Raw genomic sequence first — 6,706 nt, 5'->3', positions numbered from 1 at the left:
TGCATCGTTCCCTCCACATGTTCGTGGCCATGGCTTTCCTCGTCGTTCCACAGCACGGTTGTACAAACTAAGATTGGGCTCTGTGCTGATGCGTGAATGATTACACCGTGAAGGACGTGTGAACAGTTCGTTGTGCACAGCTTGTGGCTCCTGCGAAACACTTGAGCACCTCGTAGTGCACTATCCCACATTTGCTACGCAGGGGACTTTGCTGATTAAGGAATATAAATTGCTAGGACATCAGTGCATGACCCTAGTCGACTACCTGTTTCCGAGAGGTTGTGCTTCCCGATGTGACCAGGCCCACCGAGCTCTCCTTACATTTATGAACCAATCGGATCTAGTCACCCGTTTGTAGACGGTGTTTCATTATATTTGAAAAAGGGTTCATTGGCGACTGTTGCGACGGTAGTCCTACGATGAAACGCGATCGGAAAAGGGCAACAGTCAAGCAGATGCCGGCGATAATCAGCACGAGCCGAGAGAGCGAAGCCCAGGACCTAGTACCCAAGCGGAGGTGATGTTGCTTGCCAACGATGCGTTTTCTTCTTCACAATTTTCCCCCGCCGAAAAAGAGCCATCCTGGCGACCTAAGAGTCTGGAGGCAGAGTGCTGTAATATGGCTTAAGGCGGGCGACGTGGACGATGTCACGTCCACGCCGGCGCATGTCGTCAAATGGGGAAAGTGGCTCAATGAGAAAATTCACCGGTGAGGTTTGCTCCAAAACGCGGTAAGGACCCTCGTACTTCGGGACTAGTTTTGAGGAAAGGCCGGGGGTTTGGTAAGGAACAGCCAGCCGTACAAATGATCCCGGGGAATAGCTGTGGCTTCGTGAAGAGCCGGCGTTGTTTTCTTTCTGGCGCTGCTGTTCTTGTGACGTAAAGGTGCGTGCGAGTTCACGGCACTCTTCCGCTTTTCGGGCAACTTCGGACACAGAAGGGCATTCGGATGCGTCAGGACGGTATGGAAGGAGAGTGTCGATGCGATGGTGTGGGATGGTTCGCGTCCATAAAGAAGAAAGAAAGGTGAAAATCATGTGGTGGACTGTGCCGCGGTGTTGTATGCGAACGTGATGAATGGAAGAATGCGATTCAAGTTAGTATGATCAGATGTCACATACATCGTGAGCATATATCGCCGAGTGTGCGGTTAAATCTTTCCGTGAGCCCGTTAGTCTGCAGATGGTATGCCGTCGTCTTGCGATGAACAACACTGCATTCAGAAAGCAGAGCCGTGACGACTTCTGATAGGAAGGCTCGTCCTCGGTCACTTAGTAGTTCCCGAGGAGCACCATGTCATAGTATGAATCGATGGAGGACGAATGACGCTACGTCCCGCGCAGTGGCACTTGGAAGGGCGGCGGTCTCAGCGTAGCGTGTTAAATAATCCACAGCGACTATGACCCACCGATTTTCATCTGGTGTTGTCGATAGAGGGCCATAGAGATCAATTCCGATTTGATCGAGAAGTTTGGCAGGGCACGGAAGCGGTTGAAGTGCACCGAACCAGTGAAAAGGCGGTGATTTGTGGCGTTGACCGTCAGGGCAGCCCATAACGAATTTTTGAACAAAATTATACATTCCGCGCCAGTAGAAGTGACGGCGAATGCGTTCGTAAGTTTTGAAAACTCCAGCAGGGCCATATTGGGGATCGTCGTGAAAGGTGGTGCATATTTGTGATCGCAAGCTGCGGGGGACAACCAAGAGCCACTTATGACCTTCAGGGGCGTAGTTGCGTCGGTGTATCAGCCGATCACGAATGGCGAAATGAGCCACTTGACGTCGGAGAGATCGTGATACCACAGTGGTTGACCATCCAGAGAGACAGTCAAAAAGGGAAGCCATCCATGGGTCCTTGTGTTGTTCACTGGCAAACGAGTCGAGGTCGAGAGATGCGACGGAATTGGTACCAGTGGTTCCGCAGGCCGAGTCGGGAGGTAAAGGCGAACGGGACAGGGCGTCGGCGTCAGAATGCTTGCGTCCGCTGCGATAGATCACGCGAATGTCGTACTTCTGGATTTGCAGTGCCCACCGAGCTAGGCGGCCAGAAGGATCTTTCAATGTGGCGAGCCAACAAAGTGCATGGTGGTCCGTTACCAGGTCGAATGGGCGACCGTACAAATAAGGGCGGAACTTGCGAAGCGCCCACACTAGCGCTAAGGACTCTTTTTCAGTGACGCTGTAATTGGCCTCAGCTTTAGTGAGCGTGCGACTCGCATAAGCGACGACGTATTCGGAGTAGCCCGGCTTGCGCTGGGCGAGGACAGCGCCAAGACCAACCCCGCTAGCGTCTGTGTGAACTTCCGTTGCAGCTGTTGGGTAGAAATGCCGTAGAATGGGAGGAGATGTTAGCAGACTATGGAGCGTGGTGAACGCGACGTCGCAGTCAGGATACCAGGATGAAAGGTCTGCGTCACCGCGTAGGAGGTTGGTCAGTGGTGACATGATCGACGAAAAATTTCGAACGAAGCGCCGGAAGTACGAGCATAGTCCGATGAAACTGCGTAATTATTTCAGTGTAGTAGGTTTCGGGAACTCGGCGACTGCTCGCAGTTTTGAAGGGTCGGGGAGAACACCATGCTTGGACACGATGTGCCCTAAGATAGACAGCTCTCGCGCAGCGAAGCGGCACTTTTTGAGGGTCAGTTGGAGACCAGCGTTAGTTAAACACGTCAGAACCAGTTGGAGACGAAGCAGATGTGTAGGAAAATCGGGAGAGAAAACGAAAATGTCGTCGAGGTAGCATAGACACACAGAGCACTTCAGTCCACGCAGTGTGTTGTCAATGAGTCGTTTAAACGTGGCAGGGGCATTAGAAAGCCCAAATGGCATTACGTTAAATTCATACAGGCCATCTGGTGTAATGAACGCAGTTTTCTGGCGATCAGCTTCTGCCATAGGGACCTGCCAGTATCCAGATCGTAAGTCTAAAAAGGAGAAGAATTCGGCTCCTTGCAGGCTGTCAAGGGCGTCGTCAATGCGCGGTAATGGATAGACGTCTTTCCGCGTCACCTTGTTTATTCGCCGGTAATCGACGCAAAATCGAATTGATCCATCCTTCTTCCGAATTAGAACGACAGGAGATGCCCAAGGACTGTGCGATGGTTGAATAACGCGACGACGTAGGATCTCTTCGACCTGGTCGTTGATGACGTGACATTCTGCAGCAGAGACACGGTACAGTCTTTGACGCAATGGCCGGTGCGAACCGGTGTCAATGTAGTGGTGCACTGCCGAAGCACGACCCAATTGCGGCTGAGAAACGTCGAATGAATTCGCGAAGTGCTGGAGAAGATTAAGAAGCTCGGCGCGTTCTTGAGCAGTTACGGTGTCGGCGATGGAACTCAAGAAGGTGTCACTCGATGAGCATTTCAGTGGGGAAAGGGCATGCAGTTTGGTAGAGGCGCTACTGCACGATTCGTCTGGCATGTTAAAGAAAAGAAGAATCAAGGTAATCCACTCGACCGAGACATTCGCCGGCAAGTAGCGCAAGTGGTGCAGAAAAGGGGTTGTGGACGAAAATATTGCTTCGGCCAGCAGTGACGTCAAGTGTAGCGAAAGGCAAAGAAACGGCTCTGCGGCTCATGAAAATGTCGGAAGGTGTAATCATTACCGAAAAATCGTCATAGTCATCGCAGGAAACCGGGACAACGGCAAGAGAGGCTGGCGGAATTTCAGTGTCCTGACGCACGACAAGTTTTGGCGACCGCTCAAGGGTATCGTGCAAAGGTTCGTCACACAGGTGCGAAAATTGAACTTCAGCGCGTGCGCAGTCGATGATGGCATGATGATTTGACAGAAAGTCCCGCCCGAGGATAACGTCATGCGAGCACACCGAAAGGACGATGAACTCGACAACGTACCTAGAGCCTTGGATGAATATGCGGGCCGTACAGGTGCCGAGAGGTCGAACTGGTTGTGCGCTAGCTGTACGAAGCGATAGTCCAGAGAGTGGCGTGGTCACTTTTCGTAGGGAGCGGCAGAGCTGGGCGGCTATAAGAGAAACGGCAGCACCTGTGTCGACGAGGGCAAAGGTAAAAACACCATCGACAGATATGGTGACGACGTTAGCTGGTGAAGTGCGAGGACTTGAGCATTTCGACGATGGCGCAGTTCTCGCCTCTGGAACTGCGGCGTTCAGTTTTCCCGGTTGGAGGAAGCGGGTCTAATACGCATTGGGGACAGTGATCGCCTGCGAGGAGATGGGGAGCGGGGAGAGTGAGTCTAGGGTGAGGACTGGGGTGACCGAAACTCAGGAAGGTTAGTGTATTCATACTGCGGTGAGGGATAGGGAGCAGGTATGTGCATGGGGTGTCGGTCATACGGTAACGGCCGAGTAGCGTCGTGGAGTGGTTGGAAGCCACGGCGACATTATCGTGCCACCTGTCCTGGAGTACCGCAGGCGTAGCAGATCGGTAGATTGTCAGGAGTGCGCCAGAAATTGCTGACTCGTGGTGCGGCTCAAAGTGTCGAAAAAGGGGCGGAGTTGGGAGCAAATGAAGACATGGGTGGCAAATGCTGCTGGCGGGGTCTGCTGCGTACCACCTGGGCATACGTAAGAGGCGCGGCCACGGGCTGCATAGCCGGCGCATGGGCAACAGGCATGGCCACAGGCTGCTGGTGGGCAGCGACGGGAACAGCCTGAGCTACCTCTTCGGCAATAACGTCGCGGAGTGGTGAGGGCAGACGACAGGACGGCGGCTGCTGCGTGAAGGGAATCAAAGACAGTTGCCGAGCTACTTCTTCACGCACAAAGTCTTTAATCTCTTGCAGGGTTGGTGAGTGGTTGGAAACGGAAATGAGACTGGAGAGCGAGTCGGCGTGTGAGGAAAATGGCCGAGTCAGGGCGCGCTGCTCTCTCAACTCGTCGAAACTTTGACACAAAGTGACAAGTTCCGCAACGGTGGCAGGATTACGGGCCAGGAGCAGCTGATATGCACCGTCATTTATCCCTTTGAGGATGTGCTGATTCTTCTCCGACTCGGGCATGGTGGTGTTCACACGGTTGCAACGACCAATATTGTATTCGATGTACCTGGTGAAAGATTCCGTTGGCTTTTGTGCGCGAGTCCGCAAGCGTTGTTTGGCTCTGGACTTGCGGACAGCGGGTCGGCCAAAAACGTCAGCAAAAAACGTTTTAAAGATGGACCACGTCGTAATGTTGTTTTTGTGGTTGTTATACCATATTTCGGCCACGTCAGTGAGGTAAAAGATGACGTTAGTCAATTTGTCCACGTCATCCCACTTGTTGTTTGCGCTCACCAGTTCATAGTTAGCAAAGCAGTCTTTCACGTCGGTCTGATCAGCTCCGCTAAAGACCTTGGGCTCTCTCAAACAAAGAACGCCGGGGTTGCGGGGGGATGGAGTGGAAGAGCCAGGTTGCGCGTTGTTGGTAGCCTTGATGGGAGGTAGCGTTCGGTTGCACGGCTCCAGGTTTAGGCGACGGCGAATGGCAGCACCCAGGTTCAGGCGACGGGGAATGTCAGCACCATCCACCAATTGAAAAAGGGTTTATTGGTGACTGTTGCGACGGTGGTCCTACGATGAAACACGATCGGGAAAGAGCAACGGTCATGCAGATGCCGGTGATGATCAGCACGAGCCGAGAGAGCGAAGCCCAGGACCCAGTACCCAAGCGGAGGCGATGTTGCTTGCCAACGATGCGTTTTCTTCTTCACATATTTTTATTTTTTAACTCATACTTGTGTAAGTCTTCGTCATTTTTTTTACTTCCTTCTCTTTATATCCCACATTTTCCTCTTAACTTAGTTTCCCCGGCTTCCTCCCTCTTCCCTAAACAGTGGGCAGGCGTTGTGCCCTTCCAGGTGGCAGTTGCCAGCTTGCTTTCTCCTTTCGTATGTGTCCTTGTGTATCTTTGTATGCAAATAAATAAATAAATAAATAAAAGTACAAATAAATAAGGTACCTAATTTTGTGAATACGCAGAAGACGTAATCAATAGAAGCCTGTCCCTATTCACCAGAAACAACACTGCTTTTGTATGTTAGCTGCGCTTTTCCTTAAAGAAACAAACGAAGTTTGTGCACAAGAACACACTCCTGGTGTCGTTTTGCTTCACTTTCTCTATGAGCCAATGTTCAGTTGATAATAAGTGACCGGGTGGGGCCTCTTTTCGGTCACTATGTAATATTTTTAGGTGCGAAGCATCTTTTTGACTCACGTGGGTAACGCCGTACGCACGTTAGAGTATGAACGTGCCGCAGCGCGTTGCCCACGCCCAGGTCTTGGAGCGGTGCCAAGTAAGTCTAGTCGCAGCTTCACATTGACGTCACTCTCTCTCTCTCTCTCCCAGCAGCTGCTGGCTCCTCCCAACACCACCTAGAGGAAATTGTTTCCAGGCCGGGGGGCTGCCTCTGTGACGTAGCCGGGATGGGGCCGACGGAAGCGGGGGAACGTTTGAACAGAAGTCCTTATATTATTTATTCAGACACCCTAAGGGCGCCGCAGGGCCTTACGGAGGGCATAAGTTGTGCGCTTGGCTGACTTTGTTTGCTGCTACACGTGTAATATACTTATATAATAATATCTGGGGTTTAACGTCCCAAAACCAACATATGATTATGAGAGACGCCGTAGTGGAGGGCTCCAGAAATTTTGACCACCTGGGGTTCTTTAACGTGCACCTAAATTTAAGTACTACACGTGTAATATACTGAATAAAATTAGGAAGGAAAAGACAAAAGAG

The sequence above is a fragment of the Rhipicephalus microplus genome, chromosome 2 (genome assembly GCF_043290135.1).
Source record: "Rhipicephalus microplus isolate Deutch F79 chromosome 2, USDA_Rmic, whole genome shotgun sequence".
Lineage (NCBI taxonomy): Eukaryota > Metazoa > Arthropoda > Arachnida > Ixodida > Ixodidae > Rhipicephalus > Rhipicephalus microplus.
Note: the sequence above shows the minus strand (reverse complement) of the source record.